Source organism: Syngnathus leptorhynchus, chromosome 10 (genome assembly GCF_054491065.1).
Source record: "Syngnathus leptorhynchus isolate UIUO chromosome 10, UIUO_Slep, whole genome shotgun sequence".
Lineage (NCBI taxonomy): Eukaryota > Metazoa > Chordata > Actinopteri > Syngnathiformes > Syngnathidae > Syngnathus > Syngnathus leptorhynchus.
The window spans coordinates 2,359,145-2,384,825 of NC_141204.1; the positions used below are offsets into that span (position 1 = coordinate 2,359,145).

At 44.5% G+C, this 25,681-nt stretch overlaps 1 protein-coding gene across 4 annotated transcripts in view; it reads right to left on the reverse strand.

The window, feature by feature from the left end:
* grid1a (glutamate receptor, ionotropic, delta 1a) overlaps positions 1-25,681 on the reverse strand; it is a 143,607-nt gene that overhangs the window by 112,200 nt on the left and 5,726 nt on the right. For all 4 annotated transcript variants that reach the window (XM_085921827.1, XM_085921826.1, XM_085921825.1 and 1 more), the window contains 2 exons: positions 23,709-23,840; positions 14,336-14,491 (listed from right to left, as the gene is read on the reverse strand). The gene's annotated coding sequence lies outside the window, so the exon portion shown is untranslated. The remainder of the gene's footprint in view (positions 1-14,335; positions 14,492-23,708; positions 23,841-25,681) is intronic.

Here is a 25,681-nt window from a genome sequence, read left to right on the forward strand (position 1 = left end):
AGCGGTCTAATCAGTCGATGTCAAATCGAGCTCTTCACTGGATTGTTTGTCATTTGGATAATGCAGCCCACCCCCTCCCCTTTCCTTCTATGTACTGAAACAACCTGTATGGAATGGCAACAGAAAAGAAAACACCAGCACCAAGATAGGCGTGATGAAGAGAAAATAGGAGACTAATGATATGCAGGATAATCGCCCATCCCAAATGACTGCTTGATCTGTAATGTAAATCGCAACCTTAAAGGACATCCGCCAGCCCACCCGCAATCTATTTCCTTAACCCCTGTGTGACCGACATTTGATTATTTGCCCATCAATGCAAAGCATAAAACCTGCTTACAATGCAGCTGAATCCCGGGCGCATTAGCTGCTTTATTTTTTCCCGACCAAAAGCGAAAGGGATTTCGAAGGGGATCAAAGTCAGCTAAAGCCGGGGCGCCGCAAAAGGCAAACGGCCCGGCGGCTGTTGCAATGAGGTTAACAACTGTGGGCGAATATTAGCTGGGCTTCAAAAAGCACAATAATTACTACTTAAAAGGCGCTGACTCGAAGGACGGCGGCTTGGACAGTATTTACACAAAGCCGGAGGTCTTGTGGAACTTAACATGGGCTCTTCAGATTCTTGGACATTTAAATGTAGACTGGGTGCTTTCATTTTGCGGTAATTAAGCACCAGATTTGCTTATTAGAAGGAGGAATGAAGTTAATTTGGTTTATCACAGATCCACGATATATAATGACATCTCCCACGTTTGGTTTCCCGTGTCCCAAAAAAAACCCATAAGAAGCGGGTTGATGTTTGCTATTTGTTTGGAGATCTTATTTGGAATCTTAGCAACAGTAATAGCACGCATCCCTTTTTTGTCATGAGCATGGAAGAACGCAAACGGTAATTAGCTCCCGTGATCCCGCAGGGGACGAGAAAGAAAACACATGAGCCTGAAAGTCAAAAGTTGCCGCTCGCTGGGGGCTGTTGGGATTTCCTTCGCCGCCGTCGCAATGACTGATGATGGCGCCTTTGCCAGCGTGGCACTTTCAAGGCCGCCATCTTTTTGGGTTTGTTTCATTTGCACAGAAAGAAAATAATCTCAGTTGCTTTTGTTTGGTGAGTTGATTGGAAAACAATAACTGTTGAAAGTGAGGAAAGGAGTTCCATTTTGAAATGATCCTCGTTGATCACGTTATCTTTAGCAACAGTTACGGATCTTTGGCCTCGATTGTTTGGCTTACGTACGGACTCGTCCAACAGCTTTGGTTCCCAGCCATGTCTCTCGCTTGTCAAGCTCTGCGATCGGCAATATCAGAACGCCGAGTCTCACGGGAAGGAAGCTCTCGGAAAAACGACCTCAAAGGTCTGGAGATGCTTTCCGATTGATGGGTTTGTGGATTTTCTTTTATTGCGAGACAGTTGGCGTGTTCTCTGAAGGGTTTTGTGTGTTTGTGGTGTCCTTTGCTGTCACCCTCGTATTGCTAAAAATAGCCCATATTGACGATGATGTAGAATTTTATTTTTTTTACTCACTAAATTGACGTCCGTCCACCCATCCGAAGGTAATACACAATTTACAATGAGCATCGAAGCAAATCAGTGAAGCTAAAGTAGGGCTCATTATCTGGCAAGCGGGGGGGGGGTATCATGTACACTTAAAATGTTACAGTAATGAATGTTACTTACAGTAATGAGCACAACTAAATGTAAAGTGCTGCCAAATTGTGAGACTTATCACAGCTAATCAGCATTCGGGCTCACCATTTGACAAGCACAGACTAACTTCTACCTTCTTAAGTACGATCAATGACATCATGATTGAATAAATAGCTACTGGCGACGAGGAAAAACAGTTAAGTCGAATGTGGACTCACCATTTGGCAAGCGGAAGGTCACTCTTGATGTTTGTAGTTGTGTAAATTATTGTCAAAAGCATTCATAAATGTGATAAATCTTATATAGTCCTAGTAAACATGTTTGGTTGTCACACGCATGTGGAAGTCACGACATTATTAGCTTCCCGGATATAACTTGACCTCAATAAAAGTTTGTGGCAAGCATGCAGTGAGTCATAAAAAAATCATAGCAAGCGAAATGTTTGGTTTGGATGCTTGCCAGTCTTAGCGACTCATTTGATTTTCTTGTTTAATTAACACAACACATGGGTGATAAATGCACTAATTGTCCAGAACTTTACTGTTATGACGCAATTAACCTGCTATTGTTACGCATTATTTACTGCCCAGGTGTTGGAATCACTCATTACACTGCTTCATTACAACACAAGAAGACACCTCTGCTGCCCAAAAAAAAAAAAAAAGAATAAAATAAAAAAACAAATATTCAAATGAGTAGTTAGTTGATGTGTTTTGGGGAAATTAAAAAAAGTGTTACTTTAATGACATAACTGATTGAAAGAAAAACTAATTTACACAATATCGTTGTTTACGGCCAATTTTGGCAACAGTCTAATTTTTTTTCGTGTTAGAGAACAGCGAGCGTGACCTCCTGGTTGCAAAATAGTGAGCCCACCCATTAAAGTCGACATGCTAGTTGTAAATGTGTATCACCTACTTGAGAAATATTAACATCTCACTTATGATATCCCTGCAGATGGCAGAAAGAAATTTTTAATGCTAGCTTGAGCTTGCCAAATAGCAATAGCATAAATTAACGATGTAATAAATATCAATAAGGCCAGCGAGCCTGCTAAATAATGAGCCCACATTCAACCTCTTGCTGTAAATGGTATTCTATCTACTTATGATATATTGTCTTGCGCTTTACAATAACATTTAAGCTCGCAGACCAAAGGCATTTTTACTGGTAGCTTGCCAAATAGTGAGCTCTTAATTGATCGGCTTAGCACGTGCGCGCCATTCCGTTGTACGAATCGCAACGGGGTGCGTTCGATGTGCACATTGTGCATTTCAAAGCCTTTCATTGTTCTTGCCGTCGTTTCATTGTCGTTCCTTGTCACTATACGCCGCCGGCATGGACGGCTGAAGAAAGGAGGTGAGACATCCACGTATAAAGCGTGCGGCCCTCACTCCCCGCGCTCATCAAGCTCTTAATCATCAGACGCTTGAATGTGAACGGGACCTTTTAGGCCTCGCCCCCTCGCAGGCCCTGAGGGAAGCGGCTCCTAAATGACCTCACCTCCCTACGCCTGCATCTGTATGCATCAAAAGGAAAAGGCTGTCTCTCTATCGGCGCAACGCAAATCATTTGAGACCCCCCACCCCCCTTTCGGGTTTGCACAATTAACACGGCCCCCTTTGAAGTCTTTCTATTATAATACATCTCAGCTCCATCCAGATGAGATTGCAGCCAAGCATGAATAATTGCTACATAATGGTTTGTGTGTTCAAGTCGTCTTCGTTTTTTTTTTAGCTTGTCGATTTGGTGGAACTTTAGCTCTATATGTTTCTCTTTGTACTTTCAGAACCAATAGGAAAAGGCCACGCTGTAAGCACAATCGGAAGTAAAAATAGAACTGGGAAAAAAAAAAGCCCCCCCCCCCTCGTCCAGAAACGACGCGCCCACACTTTGATGATCGCTATCGATGGCTTCCTCTTTTAGTTTTATTGTCTCTGCGTTTTTCATCCTTTCCGCTACGGATTAGCTCGGGGTGTTAATTTCCTGCAGGATTGTTAGTGATACAAAAACAAAACAACAACAAAAAAACCTAAGCTTGTCAGAGGTCCAGGCAGAGAACCGGTTCTCCCCTTGTCGGGTAGATCACAAATGGAGCCGTGCTAATTTATGTGGCCTTTTTTTTTGTAATCATTTGTTATTTCTTTCTTCGCCATCTGTCCAAATTACCTGAAATGAAAGCGGTCGGCGGCGCAACCAAATAACTTTGGGGACAGCTGCTGTGCGTGACGCACGGAGATGTTTTCAGAGAAAAGACGCAGACTGCAGAGTTGAATTGAAAGGAGGACGGGGCAACCATTCAATTTGAAAATGTCTCTCATCCTGGTTGCGTGGCCTGGCGGGACGTTGAATCTTGACCAGGAAGTCGTAGTAGTTAATCACTGTGAATTGATGACGCTATTTTAATACAAACTGCTCGAAATCGCATTTTCTGCTCTCAGCGCAGTTGTAGACATGATTTTGAATATGAAATTACCGCATTAGGCACTAGGGATGGATTTATAATATATTTATTAGTTTTACCGTAACCCAATTGTAAGTCTCCTGAGGCCCTTTGGCGCACAATGGGAATACAAACGGTAATACGAGATTATGTCCGGCGTGGGACTGCATATGCTTTTAATTTCAAAAAGCTAAATGCGGGAGGCCCCGGCTTTACGAGCTCATCTATGAGATATATGTCGTCACGTGTAAGACACTGTGGGTCATGATGACCAGGAAATTACCCTCTTCTAATGACTGAGCTCGCTCCCAAAGGCTCTGGTGGGACCAATGCGGAGGATAATGGCGCTCTCTTTTGGCTTAGGCTACATTTTAGCTGGATACATTATTCAAATCCAAAGTGGCTTTAGAGGGCGTTTGTACCCATGTGGGATGGAATATTTGTTGGTCTAGCAGCTCTAGAAGGCGTTAGCATGGCTAAAGTTTATAAGCTAGCTAATGAGTAGCTTAGCGGTACCCTGGAACGTAAACAGCAGATGGACATCGTGTAGCTTTGCACAGAATAAGAAGACATCAACGCGATACTTATGTTCTGAATTCAGTAGGATTGATCAAAGTAATGTCATTAGTAGAAAAAAAGACTGGAGACATTTTTTTTTCGTAATACAAGTGATAATACTACAATCAGTAAAACTAATAATAGCAGTCCTTGTCAAAATAAATAAATATATAAACAAATACATCAAAATGTAAAAACAAGTAAAGTAGTGGTAGTAATAGTACCGGATTTGCATTGTTGGTTGACAATGTCGAAATAAAACGGCAACACTGCAAGTGCATTGTGGTTGCGGTCCTGGACATCATTTGTCGGACGTGCTCGCGGCGGGGATTTGCGCATCTGCGGGGACGGCGCGCAGGTACCGTGACACTCGTGTCGTTGGAGAATAATCCGCTCGGAACACAATGCACAGCTTAAGTTTTCCCGCCGCTTATCGACGCGAGCATTCCTGAATGGACGGAGCAAAGTACGCCAGTTGCAAAAAAGCCTCAAAGAAAAGGACCACGCGTGTGTCTCTCGGTTCTCGGCGGGTGACGTGATTGTGTGAGCCGATGCACCTGCCTGTGGTGTTTCGGGGAAAAACGATGAATCGTTCACATGGCCCTGGGTCAGCAGCGGTCCCCGTCACTGCTTAACGTCGAGGAAAGGTATCAAAATTTTGGCCCGGGAATCAATTGCAGCACATTTTGAGTGACCCCGATTGTAATCATGAAATAAATGCACTTATCAAAAAAAAAAACTATTGTAATGTAGGACTTCCCCCCACCGTACTTCCATTTCCTTTATGTGGCCCGCTATGAACAGCGAGACCTTCGAGGTAGCAGTGACGCAAGTCGCTGTCAGAGACGGGAAATGGAACACACTCGGAACCAGCTGGAAGAAGGTCGGCGCATGATGGAGGACCTTTTTCAGCTTTAGTGGCTCCTCAACCACCGTGCCATAGCTAGTCATTTGCGGCAAACTTCAAAATACTGAAAGGAAGCTAAGACTTAATAAATCTCTCTATTAACCTAGAAATAGAATTGTTGAGGTAGTCGTAGCAGTTTAATAGTAGAATAATAGATAGTCATCGTCGGGATTGTCGTAGAAGTCGCAATAAAAGCGGCAATAACTGCTGCCGTGACATTTATTCAAGTTCAAAGTAATTGTAACCTTCCATTGTGTCCTACTTTGGTGTCTTTTCTCCACACGCTGGTTATTAGAGAGAATCATTTGCTAAGCGTGGCCTTTACAAAGACAGACAACAGCTCGCGAGGAAGAGGAAAAACAGACAAAGGCAACTAACGCAATACGAGATAAAGTCGTACTCCTGCAACAGCATCTATCCTGTTCGTACCGCGATGTTTACAGTTTTGATTTCATCCTTAGGAGCTACTAACGTAGCAACTTAGCCTCCGCGTCGCCCCCCGGAGGAGCGACGGGGCTCTGCGGTGACAGATGGTGCCTCTCAGCAGCCCGTATCTGTGGGCAGTAATGCAAACAATTGCTCCCAAATTCATTTTGCTGTCACTGCATTGACGAAGCCCGGCGAGCGGAGTCCATCGTTTCGATTGAATTCCCCCGTCCCTCTCTATTTTTTTTTTTTTTTTTCCTCTCAAGATCCCTTCCCGCCGCCAAGTCCTGTTTAGCCTCTTGTTGGATTTACTCCGGGGCTGACTCGCTGCTCCTTGCCTTGTCCTGGAATTAAAGAGTCTTGGAGCTGCCAGTGTTGCAGGTGGTGCCTCGTAAATTACACACACACGCAGGCACATCCACGTAACACACTAGAAGTGAGTGGCCCTCTAATGACCGCTAGCTTTCTATCTCAGCACATCCACCACAGCACTTACTTGGCAAAAAAATAAAAAATAAACTGGAATAGCCAGTTTTGTGTTCATCTACCGTATTTTGGTGAGCAGCAGTTTCTGCTAGCGGCAGTGTGATGACATGAACTTTTAAAGCTTTATTGGCAAACCTCTTTCAAGAGAAACGAGTTCTTTCGGTATCTTTGTAAAGAGAAGCGTCGGCACACCAAGCTGAATCTTAAAACAATAAATCCCAGGACCGACAAATCCGTCACAAAGAGCTTTAAGTGCTTCTCAAGTGGGTTTTCTCTGAGTACGCTGGGTTCCTTCTTCACTTTAGAAACATAGAAACAATTGAAGACACTAAATTGGGGGTCTGAAGTTTAACTGACTTAGTTTTAATACTCAACTGAACCTACACAAACGGTCCTAATTGTAATACACAGTTTATTGAAACCAATTAAATTGGACTCAATCCTCGTAATTTGGTTTAATTAATCATAAACGAAGTTAATCCAATCCAATTACTTTCAGATAGACCAATACGAATGCGTAACGCCTAAAGAAAATTCATTAATAGCGTGGAAATTCTTTCTATTCGTTTTTTTCATTGAAGTAGTTATTTTTTAATCAACAGAGGAGACTCGGCCATGTATATTCTTGACTTTTCTAATTTCCGAATAATGAATCAAATATTCCTCGATAGAATTTAATTAAGATCTTGGGTAGAGCAGACCTGCACAAATAGACAAAGTGGAGGAACACATACACACACACACATACATTATTGTTTCATGCCAGGATGCACAAACAAACTTTCCGACTAGTCATCCATCCATTCATCTCGCCTCCATCATCTCTTGACATTTTTGTTCATGCGGCCGAATAAGAATGAAGCACAAAAAGAGGAGAGGGCCAAACCGACAACGTGGGAACGGTGACTCATCGGCAGGGGTGCGGGCCGAAGGCCACATCGGCTGCAATCTGATTGGACGGCGCACATCCTGCGGGAGACTCACCGACTCAAAAAGGTAGAGTCGTATTGACAGGCCAATCTAGCTCGGCGGCGGGTGGACTGAAGCAAAAGAAAGCCATCTTGGGGGAGGGGGGGGGGGGGGGGAATAGGTAGGTGAATGTTCGGGGTCGAGACAAAGCGCCGACATCTGTCACGGGCGGAGACGGGAATGAGATTTCACGCCGGGAGACTTGCGATATCAAGGGAACACGTGTGCACGTTTATGTTAAACGCGCGGCTCAATGGGCCGTGAGTGACATGTGCGGCGGGTCTGATAGGGGGCGCCATTGTCAGGCTGTCAATCATTAGCGGAACAACGTTGAAACAAGATCAGAAAGTCAATACGCTATCACACAAGAGTCCCAGTAGACGAGCGGCAAGATGTAAACTTATCTCAAAGCGTTTACTTAATTGACATCTTAGCCACCACGGCGGAGGGCTGTTAGGATACATAGTGAGTCGTACGTTTGTTTTGTTTCATCCAATATGGAACATTTGTTAAGTGCAGTTCAGTTTTAAGTTCAACACATTCGCAGTTAATCGTTTAATTTTCAGAAATTCATTTGGGTATTTTTTCCTTTTCAAACTTTGATGTGCAATCCATTTTCTCTTAATCATTATTCTGGTACATTAAAGGGCAGCGTTAATGCTCAGACTCGACAAGTTGTTGGTCACAAGAGTCATATACTCGTGGTTTGTATCAATTTTAGCATGTTAGCACGTGTTTATTTTGTCCTATCCAGCTCCTACAAAATGTAAACGATAAATGATATTGGACGGTAGACTAAGGGCGGCAAGATTAATGACTACCTGTGAGCAAACCTGACAAACATGAAAATAGAGCTTTGACGCTTTCCTCATCTGCATTCACCTTTTTTAACCGCATTCCTTCCTCCAAGTCGCTAAACCACCCAGTAACCATTAGCGCAATGACTTCCCTCGAGCATCTTCATTCAAATATGTCGAGGAACGAAAATGGTACGCTGAAATTCAGCCCGCTCCACGTCTACCCGGCGTCGGGGTAAAAATTTGCAGGGGAATCTGACGTGACGGCAGTTCGCTTTAATTGGGCACCGCGATCTTTCCAACGTCACAATTCCTGAAAAAGCAGCCAGAAAATCCAGTTGGATTACGGCGAACAAAGCATAGCAAAAGCAAAGCAGGCGTTGCTCTCATCTCTCTCGCTCTCTCCATTCCATAATTTATTTCCACGGTATTTCCAGGGGTTTGTACTATTATATCTGTTGTGTCGTGTTTACCCAAATTAAAACGCGCAGCAAAATCCTGACATTTACTACGCTGCTCCGACAGCTTTGAAATGAATCACCATTTTCAGGAAAGTTAAAAAAACACCCGGAGCCTTTCATTGCAAAGAGCTGCCTGCCCCCACCCTAAAAATAAAAATACGATACTACAAAAAAATCAAACAAGGCTACATAAATATTGCAATAATCACGCAATGGAAAAAAAAATTCACTATTAGACGATTAAAAATGAATCACATTTTAACCAGTTATGATGACAAGTTATGATAAATTAAGACTTGACTGAACACTACATTATGGAGGTTTGTTTGTTTCCGGACTCTCATTACCCGTGCCCCAAATGAGGACAAGCGCTATGGAAAATGGATGGATCCATGTATAAAAGATGGGGTTACACAATCGGATACGGTCGAGCGCAGGTAATGCACGTCGCGAGCTTGACCCTCATACGTTCTACTTCTGGCACACGTTATCCATCTTTCCCCATTCTATTTCCAGGTACAGCTTAGCAGACATTGCTGACTATGGATGTTCCTTAAAAAAAAAAAAGGACGTCTGTGCCAACTCAAAGTGTACTCCAGGTCACATCACACGCACAACTTCACTCAGACATAACCTGGTAAAAAGTCTAGGTACATTCTCGCAGATGGAACCTTAAATGATTAAAGGACATGTAGAAAGTGCACAAAAGCAAAGCAGGACACTGCATAATCCATATGACTATTTTCCGACCGAGATGTATAACGGTGTCCGAGCTCTCTGATGTACTGAGAAATCGTACATTTGTCGCGCAAAGTGGCACGGGCAAGCAAAAGCATGAATGGCTGCCGTGCGGGCTCTTAGGCGACGGTGTTGCTACGAGACCATTTAAGCCAAACAAGACCATTCAATATGTTTTTGTGAAGTTATCAGGAGGCAGGACATCGATTCTCCAACCATAAAAGGGAGTCTTATCTTCAAAGTAGATAGTCATCTTTCTACAATTTAAAACTGTTCCAAGATGTCTCGATAACAAGTCTTTACGTAAGTATCCAAATACATATTCCGCGTTACCCTGGAAATACAAAATAAAAGGAAGATTTGCCCGCAATCATGCATTGGGACAAATTTACCTGGCCGGAAATCAGAAATCTGCCGATTTCGATTGTATTTTGAGAATGACCGTACGTGGTTGCAAATTGCATCATTAAGATTCCAGATTCTGACGCCGGCGCCATTTGCAACCTTCCGACATGACACAAGGACTTATAACAGGCTCTGGCACGGCAGGTAACTCCAGACGAGGATGCGTCAGTGCGCTCTTTTAAAGCCCGAAGCGTGAAGAGGCTCGTCAAGGAGAAGCGTCGCAAACAAAGGCCACTTCAAGACACCGGCCGCCATTTAGAATGCTGGAGACGTACAGCGAGGGCCATCAGGCTGGGAAATGGCTCAAACCAGCGGGACTTCTGCTTCTTCGTAGCAAAAGGAGGGAGACTTGAAATGGTCTTTCTGAAGGACTGTTTGGTCAGAAAGTCTTTCAAGGAGAAGAGAGCAGACTATGTATGACTTTTTCAATAGACCCATTTGTTCGAGGCCCGTTAACTCATTCACTACCGATGACGGATATAGATGTCAAAAATCCATTTTAACTGGGCTGGCAAGGAACAAGTTAAGACCTAATGGTCTGTAAAATACATCATCTGTATTCTTTTACAGAAAACATCCAGAATACATGCTCAAGTAAAGTACAGGATATGTTTTTTTTTTACCACTAGACTTGCTTAACTCATAGGAGAAGGTCGTAGAAAATGTAATTGCTTCTTCCGTGGTCCGCAAAATGTCAGTTTTGTGTTATCCTGCTAACTCGACAGCAAATAGCGATGGAAACATGACGCGTAAGAAAACACGTGAGCCGGCAAATGTCAGGTGCTCTCTCGGCAGATGAGTCAACATCGAGCGTGTTTGTGTTGAAGCGCCGGTTGTATAGCGTGGGACGGCAGAACTTGGCAAATACGCAAAGCCCGATGGGGATTAATTGCTTAGAAGTGCAAACTCACAAGCGCCTCGTGACAATAACCCACCTGTACGGCATGTAGCCGTCTTCTCACGAATAAAGCCGTCCATAAAAATCAGCACGGCGCTTTGAACAGCCCACTCGCACGCAGGCGTACTTTGGAGAGTTGCCGCTGACGGGGAGGCGAGGAATTGGCAAAGGTATTTGTGCTGCAGGTAACCATCTTGAGCAGTGGCGGCCAGTGATTTGGGGATTTTAGCCTTCACATATGAACAGCCATCAATATTATGCAATATTGACTGTCGGTTCAGAATCAACATTTCTCCAACGCCGTGAAAATATAAAACACCAGTTGCTAGGGAAGTCTACTTCCGGTGGTATTGTAGGCTAGCTAGCTAATCCTCTGAGGCAAATTTCAAATCTGGAAACGGTCCCATTATTAACAGTTTATGTTACATCGTCCGGCATTCTTGATTCTGAAGGCCCTTAGGCGGATTAAATTGACTCGGTGTTACAAAGAGTACCATTTCCGATCCTCTTCCGATATTGTTTAGGCCAGCAAGGAAGGCCTTTTCGGCCCCAGCGGCACGCCACTAATCTCGGAATTAACCCTTCGCAAACACAGAGGATATTAAACGGTGAAAGGTGCACCCCACCTCTGCCGCAGCGTCACTTAGCTGATTAGGGTAGCAGAACCTTTACGCGGATTAAAATAACGCGGCGTAATTAACCGGGCGGGCGAAAAACGCCACAGCCCCGGCGCCCCCTTCTCTTTGTGCCCCGAGCCGGCGGAAAAGACATCCAAACACAAACAAATCCATTACCAAGATTTATGCGGCATTATTAAATTCACGGGCACAGTAATAGTCAACGGGCAACGTTCCATCACATTTAGAGCACGGCGAGTAATGAGTTGTCATAAACCCGAGAATCAGATGGCGGATGAAATTACCCGTGCCGACATCTTCAAATGAACCGTCTTTTCACCTTTTGTCATGACAGATTGCGCACAGTTGGGGGATGAGGGTGGGGAGAAGAGAAAAAAAAAAAAGTTGGAGCTCCCCTTAAACGGACGGAAAAGCCAAAAGGGATGAAGATGTCCTTGGCAGGGGTGACACGCCGGCGGTGCCGGGTGGAAGATGGACTCGGTGGGGCAGAACACTCAACAAATTACAGCCACAGCGAATGAACGCACGTCTACCTGCACTAAGTGGCTCTCAATTGTCGTTCACTCGGGTTGACAAAAAAGAAAAAAAACGTGAAGGCGTCGTTTTGCTCGGCAAGCTGCAAAATATGTTCACTCTTGGAGATTCTCCATATTGTGCCAGGGGCAGGCTGAAAATCTTCCCACCCAGCTGCTGGAATTTGTTCATTCACCATGCCCCAAAGGATGAATCTTCTTCCTCTCCCCCGAGGCGTTCAATCATTCCCACTTTGTCAATCTCCAAAGTTTCTTATCACCAGGTGTTAACTTACATAAATCTACTCTGTGGTCCAAAAAATCTCCTCCCACCTCGGAGAACAGAAATAAACTGTGAGCCGGAACAACACCTACAAGTTGCAAATCAATTGCTGAGGTTGTGCTGAAGTCTTATGAGTAATACGAGAGAACGTTTTCTCTCTCAAACATACAAAGTTAACTTTTCTTAAAAAAAAAGTTCAGGTGGTTGGAAAGTTGAAGGCTTATTTGCATGAGAGATTGCACGTCCGCTTTAGCCAAGGTGTAAAAATAGGCAGAGGAAACGAAATGGACTGCACTACAAATCGAAAACTGATGCAGAAGGAATATGAAATTGGGAGTACTTAACAGTAACAATAAAAAAAAAGTGTCAATACTGCAATATACTTTGACACGGATTGGGTTGGTCCATTTCGCCGGCAAAGTTAGCGCATCAATCAGTGCAACTTTGCTACCTTGGGAGATAACGCGTCCGCATCCTGTCATGTGTATTCACGACGGCCGGGCTAGCGCCATAAAAGAGACAAATGTTGCTTTCCCTGGCAGTAATGCGTCAAAGCACATTCCCCCTCGCGCAGGAAGAGAACGCAAGTGTGATGCATATGATTTCGGCCCGCTGTGTTTTTTTCAGGTGTGTACTGCACGTCGCCATCAATTATTCAAACGATCCATTCCGAATAGCGGAAAACCACCTTGTTTTTTTGGCGTTAGCTGCTCTACTGAACCTTCGAGAACGTCAAAAACCTGTTGTGCCAGAAAAAAAAAAAAATCAGGCTTGTCAATCATCCATGATCCAAATTAGTTTGTCCGTTGATCCTCGTTTCTAATCGAATTGCCAATCGATTCATCGTAACGACTCCAATTATGATACGAGTGCCACTTGACGATATTTTGGGGGTTTTGGTGTGTTTAGTCATCGGTCCCGTGGCTTACAAGAGGACTTGAAAGTTTGCAGGAAAGGACGTGAAGAAGCCACCTAAGGACAAACGTGACACTGCAAGTCCTCCCCCTCCCTTGGCAAGCACATTTTCCTCATCAGCGCCCTTCTTAACTCCCGTGTCCACTCATGTTTATTCAACTCTCTGCCAGCCGCCATCGCGTTCTTCCTCAATGATCTCATTGTCGTTCGCAGACCCTCCCCTTTCGCCGCGACGGGAGGGCAGCCCAGGAAAGAGCAAAGCCAAAGGTCAACTTATGCCACCTGTCAATCAATGCCGCGCAAGGGTGGGGTTCTCATCGATCCCCCCCCCCCCAACCCTCAACCCTTCAACGTTCTGCCATTTCTATAACACCTCCAAAACGGTGGGAAGTGTAATTAAGACGGATGGTCAATCAATGCTAGCGACGGGGAGCGCCATCACAGGAAATAGGCCATGAAACAATATCGGTGACAAATGATCTTTGTAGCGCCCACTGAGTTGCATTAAGACTCACCAGCTAACCCAAAAGTCAAGAAATTTGTTTTGTTTTTTTGGCTGGCGATTTCTTTGCACCGAAAATACAATCGGCTTATTTTGTTGTTTACTTCCAACAATTTGTGTGACCTTTTTATACATGCATTGAATGATGTATTCTCAAAAACCAGCATTTTTGTCATACCTTTGATCAGAAAGTGCTTTTTTTTTTGTGTTATGTGGAGCTGCTGCAGTGGGTGCGACTCACCGCTGCCCCCTAGGCGTGCAAACACACACGCGTGTTCCTTTTGACACGCCGACAGCAGCATCGCTGCCAGCAACAGGAAATCGACCTTCTCCCCTTCCTTTTCATTCCTTCCTGCCCACCCTTCTTTTCTTTGTCCACCTCTCATTCACGCCTTCCTCCCTACTCTTCCCTTCTTTCTGTCACCCACTTGCTGCTTTTTCTTTCATCAAATACTTCCCCCGTCCCCTGTCCAGGTTCTTCCACGCTCATTCTTCTTTTCTGCCTTCCCTCCATTCTGTTTTTCCTCTCCCCATTCCTTCCTCGCACGTGTCCATCTTTCAGCTTCCACTCCCCTTTATTTTCTTTCTTCCAGCAAACTTACCTTCCAAATGTTCTGCCTTCTCCTGGCCCCAACTTTGAAACCATCAGCCTATTCTGCCCTTCCTCCCAACCCTGCTGCCTTCCCTCTCTTTCACCAATATCATTTTTCTAAAGGGCAACATTTGGAAAAAAAAAAAGTTCATGTGCCTACCTTCCTGCACAGCCTGGAAAGGGTTGTTGGGCTCAATGAGCTTGACAGAGTGGGTGATCTTCTCGCTTTGTAAGATGTCATCATTCAGACTCAGGTCTGAGATGGCCAGCTGGAAAATCTCATCATCCTTGACGGCGTTCTCCTCAAATATGGCACCTGTGGAATAACAAAACCAATTTGTGCTTTTCTGGAAGAATTCTAGAAGATTGGTGCGCAGCCACCATTTTACTTTGCGGGAGCCTTCGACACTTGTTAGAACTGGCCTGTCGTGACAGGACCACGGACAGCGACACAGGCGGTCCGTGAGTGTGAACGTGTTTGTGGAGCAAAGCAAAGAAATAAAAGCCCACTCCACTCTCCATCCTTTTGCTTGTCTGTTTATGGCATCACTGTCAGACGGGGTGTATATCAGTGGGGGGGGGGGGCTTTTCCGGAAAGTAGAAGTATATTTGGTGCCCGCTGACGTGCATCAGCCAATACGACTTGGATGAAGTCCCAGTGCTGCACTAAAGCTGATGACAGAGCACCTGCTGCTGGCCCAGACTGTTGCAGCAAAAAAAAAAAAAAAAGTGAGAAGCACTGCTGCATGCTCACTGCGCAGCTAACATGTTTGGTGTTTTAACACTGCAGATCAATTTCTTTTTTTTTTTTGAGGAGGGGAAGTTTAGAGGGGGAGCCTACTCGTTCTGGTGGGGGTGGGAGGGGGGTCAGAGGCAGAACCGGTGCACGGCGCACAAAGAGGCTCTCTATGCGTTTAGCATGGCTAAAAAGTCCACTGACGTCCTTCCTCGCTGCTCTTTATTGACATGACAGTCACGTCCCGGTGGAAGTTGAGCCTTGGCGACATAAAGACGGGCGCTACGCCTCATCCATTCGGGGCTATCGCAAGCCCGAGCCGTAGCCCCCCCACCACACGCGCTCCCCCACCCCTCCCTTCCCACCAACCAACAGAAAACAGTTGCTTCTTGTTCCAAATGCGCATTTGAGCAGCACGCGTGACACAAACACGCAGCATAAAACCGCTGGACGGCTGCGACCATTCAAGGAGCTGGCATGCACCAAAGAACTTTTCAGCCCCGGAGAGATGAAGTGAAGCCCAAAAAGCGTAGACGCAGATAATGCCGCAACCGTTTCCGCCTGATGCTTCTCATTTCACCTGCGCGTACGGCTCGGCTTACCGATGTGTATGATGGAGTCCCCTTTGGCCGAGTTGCATTGCAATATCCACAAGGAGAGGCAGACCAGCAGCAGCTCCATGGCAGCATGCAGCAGCGCAAGCAGCTCATCCAAAAAGGAACGCAAAAACCAACCGAGGGGGGGAAGAAAAAAAAAAAAAAAAAAAACAGGAAGAAGCGCTACTGCTTGGCTGTCCTGTGTAGTCCAACTGGTCCAAACGGATGGAGCGACCCACCACCACCACCACACTCCCACCCCCCGGGCTCCGCTCAAGCACAAAATTAAAAAAAAATTGAAATGAAAAAGAAAAAAACCACAGCTAGACGTCCAGAGCCGCTAGAAGCAGCCAGTCAAATGAAGAGTTCCGCGGGAAGGCTGCTCCGGAGAAGGAGGGGAGGGGGACGGATTGGACATGCATGCGAGCCCGGGTGAGAGAGACTTGCCGCTCCCGCCCTCCTCCAGCAGCCGGTGAGGAGAAGGAGGAGAGGAAGATGCGGGAGGAGGAGGAGGATGAAGAGGGAGAGGAGGGGGAGCGTGCGCACACGCTTTCAAATTATTACTGAGGCAAACTGGGGAGGGGTGGAGGGGGTGGGGGGGTGGAGAAAGTCCACGCCACGGTTCCGTGCCGATCACGTGACTGCAGCGAGTGCAGCTCGCTTCTCCCGACGAGCCGACTAGAAAAAGACTGGAAGGAGATGGAGAAAGACGCACAACATGATGACACAAGAGGGAAAAAGGGGCGTTGAGGGGGGGCTCGGGGGGGGGGGGGGGGGGGGGGATGGACACACGTCCACACTATCGCCGCCGCCACTCCTGCTGCACTGTGACCAGACGTGCGTGGCGTGACGGATGCCCACGGACACGGCGAGGACAGTTCACTTCTGGAGAAGTTGCAACAGAAAAAGAAGAGGAGGACGCGACGGTTCCGGAGCACGGATGCATCACGAGTGGACCGGACTCATCCACGTAAAAGAGGAGCCTCGTCACATCAAACATCATCGCCAGCCGTCAATTTATTTACCTCGACTGGATTTGATTTATTTTTTTTTTTCCTGTGTGTGTGTGTCATGAATATTTCAGCGCACGACGCGCGCTCAGGGAGGAAGACGCGCGGAAAGAAGAGAGCGCGGAGTGGCGGACCCCCCCGTAGCCTTACAATTAAAGGATATTTCTCGTGTTTGTGACGAGAACGGAAATATCTCTTAATTGTTGGGTTAAGTGGGTGAAAGTTGCAGCGACGCCGCTGATACGGGATGCCGGAGAAGCTGCTCCAGACAGAAAAAAAAAAAAGAAGCACCTGTGGAGGCAACCCTCACTTGTCCAGTGCACCCCTCATCTCATCTGCATCGTTATCTTCATTTCATGTTCATGTCACGGCGGCATCATCTGTTATGCGTCACCTTTTACACCATCTGTTTGTTTCCCCCCCCAAAGTTGTAACGAGAAAAAAAAAAAAAAAAAAAGTCATACACTGCCCCCGCTGGGCACAGCTGGCTACTTAACAGCTTGGTGTGTTTCTTATGTGCTCACAAAAATAGACTATAAAAGGTGAGCAGGGGGAGCTATTTTAGCAAGGCGCCTTTGAAAGTAATGATGCCAAAAAAAAAAAAAAAAAAAAACTTATTCCCTTGTTACGAGCTGGATTTAGTGTGAATATTCTAAAAGCGTCCCCCCTCTCCCTCCTCCTCCCTCGTGTTCGCTTTATGAGCGATGATGCTACCGACAGGGAAGGAGAGGCTGCAAGAATAAATGATTAGACTCTTCTTTTATTTTTCCCCCCCTCTCTCCGGTAAATGACAGCTCCACAGGCAGTGGTGGATCAATCCAGATCCATTCCAAGCTGAGTGATGTACCTGAACATTTGGGGGTTGCTTTGACCCAGTGTGATCAAGATGGATTATATATACCAGCGTGGGGGTTGGGGGGGGGGGGGGGGATATAGAGTAATATCGGTTGCACTGATGTATGAAGCAATATGTCGCTATTCTCTGCAGGAAGGCGGCCTTTTGCGTAAAGGTTGGCGTTAAGAATCATGGCGCTGACATTCACTGGTGACCAGTCCAATTCAGCTGGCATGGGCTCCCAAAATGGCTGCCGATGAAAACACTGCATACATGACATTAGTGTAAAAGTAATGGGACAATTGGAAAGTTGAATGGCCAAAACCGTCAATGGAATGGTTTGCGTTGTATTTACTGACTTGAAGAGGTTTCAGGTATTTATTATCAGCAGCTCGCATTCACCCAAATGCGTCAGAACTCATCGGTCGGCGATGGACAATAACCCAAAGCAGACGGCAAAAGCAACCAGTGCAAGTTAAGTCACCTGACTTGAATCCAATTGAGTATACATGTTGGGCAAAATAAACAACATTTATCTGGCCTTAGTAAAACTCAAACGCCCTTTCCAGTATGTGTGTGTGTGAGAGAGAAACAGCTCACAAGGTGATGCAGCACACTACAAGCGCAACAAAACAAACCAATTGTTCACTTAATAGCTACAAAGTGAACTTTATTGCTTTCATAAATCTCACCGCCTGTACCTAATGATGTGTCCAGCGAGTGAGCGCAGGTCAGCCGCAGCGACGTAATATTATCATCTTCATATTGCCGCACGTATGTATTTGATCGAACCGATGTGAGGGGAAAAAAAGAAGTTGCCCGTTCAAATATTAATCCTGGAAAATTATTTATGAAGACGCAGGAGAGAAACTGCGCGCCCGCCACCTGTTGCGCCGCATAGCTCCTGTATATTAATAAGACAATTGAACGTGATGTGTATTATGTAGTTGGACACGGTGTTCAATATACGGCTCGGGGGCCATATGCCGGACAGATAGAACCAAACCAAGGCCCGATCGAATAATTAGCCAGCCTATTGAGTCAGGAATAAATGACAGATAAGTCAAAGTAGAAATCAGCCAAATTATGGCTCGCATCTCATGGCACCACTTTTTTTTGTAGGCGTTGCTGCCAACACTGGTTTTAAAGCAGTAATGGCTGATTAGACACTTGACGATACCCCTGCTCTGGTGCATAGAGCCCAAAAAGTGGATTTAAATGACGAGAGGATGCCATAAGGAATCAAAGCCAAGGCGTTAGTCACGGATGAGTACCGCTATTGGATTAGCCACTCATTAATAGTCTATTCTTGTCGGATAAGCCCCCTCTTTTTCCCCTTTATTATTTATTTCCCGCAGCGTCTTGCAAACGTCTCGCCCTGATTCACTCCGACCGCGTGATGTTGGCTTTACTATCGGCGCTGTTCATTTAAAGCAAGTTCCGTCTCCCGCTTTCAATTATCCCCTGACATATAGCTGGAGGCCCGGCACTCTATGTGCAATGTTTACAGGGGTAATATACATGTCTCGCCACCAGTGTAGCTGCTCTCTGACCTCATCGATTAGTGTCGCTATTTTAGTACCGCGACGCACACAAGATGAACGGAATCGGCTCGGCCGAATCTTTTAACGGTGACCGAGCGTAATTCTTCCCGCACCGACGGAAAACGATCGCGGGCTCCAATCTGCGCGCCGCTGATAGATTTAATGAGCGGTTAGGCTATTGCTAGCTAAAATTGGAGGAGAGAAGTAGCAGTCTTACAGCTCAATCGAAATTTAACAACCAATCACAATCTGCCATGCCAGCTTTGTCGATGACTCGCCGATTGTCAGAACATTTATTTGACTTTGCCGCATTTCGTTGCCTGTCGGAGAGTTTAATAAAATACGAACAAATGCCAGTTCTATTCCCTGCTCTCCAAATTAAATTTTTGAATTTCGCGACCTTCCTTGTTCCATAATTGAGGTTTTCCGAATTAATAGCGTATCAGCTCAGACGTGAACACGGTGAAGTCAGTCTGCTTTGTCAGTCTTCAACATGCTCTGGGATTACTTAGACGAAAAGCCCCGCTGCCAATTTGGAGAGGGGGTTTACATTTTTTTTTTTCAGAGTGTGCAAAGGAGAAAAAAAAAAATCCATTCACGTCAGGTAGAAATGTGCGGGTAATAGCAAGAGGTGTGCGCGCAGAGCCAGAGGTGAAAAAAGCAGCGAGCTCGCTTCCAAATACACAGCCCGAGGTAACATTAACGATTAATCATGTTATGGGAGAACAAGCATGAGCTCCATCACTGAGGCTGAATTTCAATGAGCCAACTGTTGACTGCATGGCAGACCGCCGCCCAAAAGAAAAAAAATGGTGAAATATGCAACAGGTGATTAATATCGAAGCCTTGTGGTGAACTACGCCAGTGAAGCACGGAGTGCGAGTTGGATGTATCTGTCAGCCTGGAGGAAGAACACGGACGGTTGACAGGTGTCAAGTTTTCGCGAAAAAAATGAAATCATAATAACGTCACGTATTGAACCTTTAAAAAAACTCGCCGCGTGGAGACTTCTGCTTCACTAATTAAGCGCATTTACAAACTGCTAACCTTTAATTAACAGTTTATAGATGGAGGTGGGGAGCACAGTGGACGAGTGGTTAGACCTGCCGCCACTCAGGAGGTTCGAATCCCATGTGGAATTGGCGACCGCTATCCGGGCCATCATGCTGCTTCAAAAATGGCATTTTTAATTGACGATTATCTGTCATTAAATGTGGATTTGTATCATTTCAGCTTTGTGTCATTTAATCATTTTTTGGGTTTACAATTATTCCAGTTAATGGTTACAGTGCCACCTGCTGTTTGAACACCTTTTATAAATGCACATATGGGGATATTCAGTGGATATTAAAAGTCTACACCCCCCTGTTCAAATACCAGGTTTTTGTGATATAAAAAAAATGACAGAAAATCATTCCAAAACCTTGCCATTATTGTGACACAAAACACAAGACAATTTAAATGAGCGTTTGAGATGGGAAGTTAAAATAAACATGACGTGAAGATGCATTAATGTACACACCCTGCGATACATACCTCCTTAACCAGAATAAAAATATTGGCAAGTACTCTGTTCCTGTTAATTATTAAGAGGAAAGTCCGTATGCGCTTGATCATGATCGTTTATTAAAAAAGGTGTCACGATGTTGTTCACACAAAATGGCGTCTGTCTTTCCACCCATTTGTCAAAGAGCTAATTACTCAAAAGTTCTCCGTTCTCAACCATATCGATGGAAATGGAAATACATAATGGGGTAGAACGGATCTGTCTGACACAACCTGTCATCCGCCGCACGAGAATCTGTAAAAACACGCCTGCAGAGAAATTTACAATTTATACACCTAATAGCGACCATTGGGTCATTTGTTGTGCTCGCCCCGGGCGGTGCTATTGAACCCGTAGACGTGCGTGCCGCATTTCATTCAGACTGTGCCTGCGAGATGGTCATTAAGGGGTGAGGCTGTTTCAAAAAAAAAAAAAAAGGGCCAATTAACAGGAATCCACCTGAAAGGTTGCGTAGCTTCGAGAGAGTGCAGTGATACGACAAACAGGAAGACGGCGGTGAAAGAAAAGCCATTCTAAGAATATCTACATTTTCAAATAGACAAAAAAAAAAACTGAAACATGTGCGCAGGCTTTTTTGTTCAGTGGCTATTGTGGAGGGAGGGAAGAAAAAAAAAAAAAAAAGAAAGCACCGTGACTGCACAAACCCTTTTCAAAGCACCACCGTTGGGTACAATAGGAAACACTGGCTGGCACTGATAGAGTCAAAGCGGACTTCGTGGAGCAGGTGGTTATTAACAAAATGTGGGGAGGGGGAGAAAAAAAAAAAAAAACTTACAAAAGAAATGTAATGTCTACTGGACTCCAAATTCCCTCTTGGTACTTTTCCTTTACTAACAGCACATAGCTGTCTTGCAAGTATGCTAAACTGGATCAAAGATGTAGAATAAATGCTCACAAGGCTTTTCGTAAATTTGAGTAATAACCATTTCCAGCTGATTTATTACACGGGCTCATTTAATAAGCGCCGACCGATTAATTGGCAGATGATGGAGTCGAGCGACGCCAGCCCATTACACCAAAACGAGGTGCCAAGCAGAGCTTTTATTCTGCCACGTAAAAATGATTGTGAAATCATCACCACGCTAAGCTTTGATCGCAGTTACCCTCAACTGTCATTTAAATGATGGCTTGTGGTCAAAGTGTGACCCTACAAGACATGACTTCTATTTACAATATTTCCTCGGCCTCCACTTTAGAATGAAGTATTTTCTGTGACCCTTTCGGTGAGTTATATTCAGGGGGTCGTCTCCAGAAGCGACTTCCCGCAGTGAACTCTTCAAGAGTTCCTCAGTGCGGCAAAAGGACTCCTTTAATCCAAACTGTTAAGTCGAGTCAAAGCCCGCAACCTTCACGAGCGGCCCCGCCTGACTGACTTAGGATCTGCAGGCCGCCGAGTGATGAGAACACAGCCGAGGGGAAAAGATTCATTTCGCCCGCACCTTTCTGACGGTGTGAAAGGCTTTCGGTTTCATGGTCCACCACTTACATTTCACCCAGACTGCACACAGGAGAAGGCACAACTCAAATGTTTTTTTCTTGAATCATTTTCGTTATTTTTATTATTATTATTATTATATTTTATTATTATTATGATTATTGTTTGGTTGCAACCTTCCCAGCATGCAGTCACGAGTTAAACGATACTGTCTATGTTGTCATCTTTGGTTGCTCATCATTTAAGATATTTAAAGTTCCCACGTGTGCTTTGTACCGTTCTGCTAACGTGAAAAAAATTGTCGTTAAAGGGAAACTGTAGAAGAGCACTCGACTTTGGGACAAAGCCCCCCCCAACAAAAAAAAAAAACGAGATGAAGCAGTGTCTAAGATGATGTTATTTTTTGTGGCAGTCTCGAGTCAGTCAAGAAACATTTGGACTAGGTGAGTCTCGCCTTCCTCACGGGCGCGTGTGCTTGTGCTGCAGCCGACTTTCATTATCCTCTCGCAGACGCCCCCCCCCCCCACCCCCCCTGCAGAGTGCTAGCAGATAGCCGCAGCTCAGCATCAGTCACACGCTCTTCAGGGGCACGACGGAGACATTCCTTCTGGCCTCCAGGCTCAGGCAATCAGAAACGGGAGATCCATCAAAGGGAGCACGTGTGCGACGGGTTTGAGCCCCATAATGCTTTCCAAATCAGTCCATCAGAGCGCAGAGAGGATAAAAGTAGCCGCCAAAGTGCGCATGAGGAGGGTAGGACGCTGAAGCGCATCAAGAAAAGTGACAAACTGAAATAAGGCTCATTGATTTTGTTTGCTTTAGCTTTAAAAAAAAAGGGCTCATTTAATGCAGCCGAGTGTGACGGCTGTTTTTACAGCCCTAGAATGAAGACACCTTATAATAAATACAAAGACCACCTCTGAGGGGCTGGACGAGATATTTTCAATCTATGCATCAAACGATAAAGTCCTCAAGACTATCATAGCACTCTGGATCCAAATGTGATTTCCACAGATTTGACCCAAAATAATGACTGGAGTTTTTGATCCCGGTTCAGAAGTGATCATTCAAAGCAGTTTGGCGTGTTGGACGATGGAGCCCCTGAATAAAGAGGAAGATGATGACCACCCCAGGGCCAGGAGCGCAATGGAGCAAAGTAAAAGTCCAATTTTGTTGCTCATAATTCCAACAGCGTGTAGGAACATAAAGCCTTCTATAGGTATCTTTAAAGCACCATTGCAGCCAAGCTCATTAATTTCAAGACTTTGTGACAGCGCCAAGATGCCAAGTCGTAGCTAATTGCCTGTGACGGATTCTCTTCTTTTTATTCTTTTTATTACAACGTCCAGCCTGAGTGATTGTCAGTCGGTAATCCTTTGTACACGCCACGTTTGAGCCATATGACGCTCATATTTATTTAGATATGTTAAATAACCACACCGGTACTTTTGTACTTCATAAAATTTAAGAGATGACAGCGAGCCACTCTTTTAGTGGCGGCTTTAACAAGAGATGACACTTGAGGCACTCGGTAAAGTTTTGCAGCTATTTTGCAGACATTGGGCCATAATCGTAGAAAGAAGTATAAAAGAAATCATGGAAATATGTATTTAACATATTTATATTTATTTTGTTTATAAAAATATAAAAAATAGAGGCCAACCTATTGGCATAGGGTGCTTGGATAAAGTACTTACTAATAAAATTTAATTAATTAAAAATAATAGCCGACAGATTTGGAATGACTCAACGGTCCTGGGACTTTTCTGACACACTTTATAAATGTCTGGCAGTAAAAGAGTTTACTTACAATGGCGTGTTTTGCTTTGGGGTTTTCTTCCCTTCCTTTTTCAAAGGGAAAGTTGAAAAGCTCTTTGGCGGACACACCGAATCGCTTGGCGCCACTGCCACTGCAGTTATTTCGACAAGGATGAGCTTCAACCTGCCAAAGAAGACAAAGTTCAAACTTATTTTTCCATACAGGGATCAATAATGCAACAATTGGCCTTGGAGGTCCATTATGGAGCTTTCAGCTCATGTTTTAAGTTCTCCCAGTGGGATTGAAAAAGTATCTGAGTGTTTGACTAATAGCGTATTAATACGTCCACAAAGGAATGGTGCAAATTGGGTGGAATTGATTACTGATGAGATGATTTGTTGGGTTGAGGAATTTATTTATCCAATGATGTATTGGCTAGATAAAGAGTGATCAATCTACTCAGTCAGCAGGCTAGCAGCCATCGAGCTAGCAATTTATTCAGAGGTGTCAACTAGTTAAAGAGCCATGGAGTGATTTCTCTATCTTCAATGTGTTGATCTGATGGCACACCAGCAATTTTTGCCATTAAAAGAAAAACGAAAACCTTGCTGAGCCACTCGAGACGAATCTATTTGTGTAGCAATACCTGACATTTTGCCGCAACCAACAAGACAGAGATAAGGACTGAAATCATTTAGCGACTGGTGAGGATTAGACAACAAAACAAGACAGGTCATGGTGGAAAATATTATCTTGTAGGGTGAAAGATGAGAAAACAACATGATTGCAACTTTTTCAGAGAGAGGCAATATATTCTCCTTAACTTGGAATAAAACGCTTTGATTTTTTCGACTATGATGCAGCCCACCAAATAATTCTATTGTTGAATTAATATGTCTGCCAGCACGCATTAGTAGGCTGCATTATCACAGGATTTGGAATCGATCGGAAATTAAGGCGGAGGCATGATGAAATGGCTCGAATCGGAATGAGTTTTCATTATCGTCGAGTGTTTTTGTGATTTTTTTTTTTTCCTTCTTTGGGGAGCTAATTAACGAAAGCTTTGGAATGAATTTGAGCAGGTTTTATTTGATTTGGTCTATTCTTTGTCATGAAGAAACAAAACCCCGCAAGGTCAGCTCAGTTCAAGCTACTGTTTGTTTGAAGTCACGTTGGCTATTAAGGCGAACTGGAAGCACATCATTAAAAAGAATCCATTTGAGCTAAATGTTCATGTCATCTTATTTATTCCCCCCCCAAAAAAAATGTATCCACTCTGTTTAATTACGATGACTTTCTGGTAGCCCTGTAATACTTTTTTAAAAGGGGTCGGAGGCGTTGGTCCGACTAACTCATCCGGTTGTAAAGTGCATTATTGCTGGCAATGAAAAGCATGTAAGGAACGATTTATGCCCTGTATAGAGAAGCCATCTCCAAAGCAAAGACGGTATTTAAGGTGCAATCAAACTAAAAACATGCATTTGGGTGTTGTTTTTTTTTTTTTTTTTTATAAATGGAGTTTACAGGTGGTGAAATGGAGTCTTCGGCTTTGAGTTTGCGAAAGAGCATAGCAAATGGCTGATGTTTGGTAACGTAATTTGGCAATTGATCCATCAAAGTGTTTGACAGCTTCTAACGACCTGTCGACATGAACATTCGCTCACATTTCACTCTCCCGGGGAAGCAAAAATGAGACAGAGATTAAATAGTCTTCATATTAATAATTTCCGAAACAAATAAGCACTAAATAAATTGACTCCACGTTTCAGACCAAAACCCACCAAGTTTGAAGACCAGCGCCCCCCAGGTGGCAACAAGAAATGGCCAAATACTACAAGAGTTACCTGTTTCTTAGTGGAGAAGGAAATGATAAGATGTCTTGCAAAATAATAATGCAGTGGGACCTTGAAGGGTGAGTTTGTTCTGTGAAAAAATCCGCGACTCAATTTCAAATGTATTTGAATTTTTAATTAAATTCAAATTCAATTCAATTTTATTTATTTTTTTACATTTATTTGAAATAA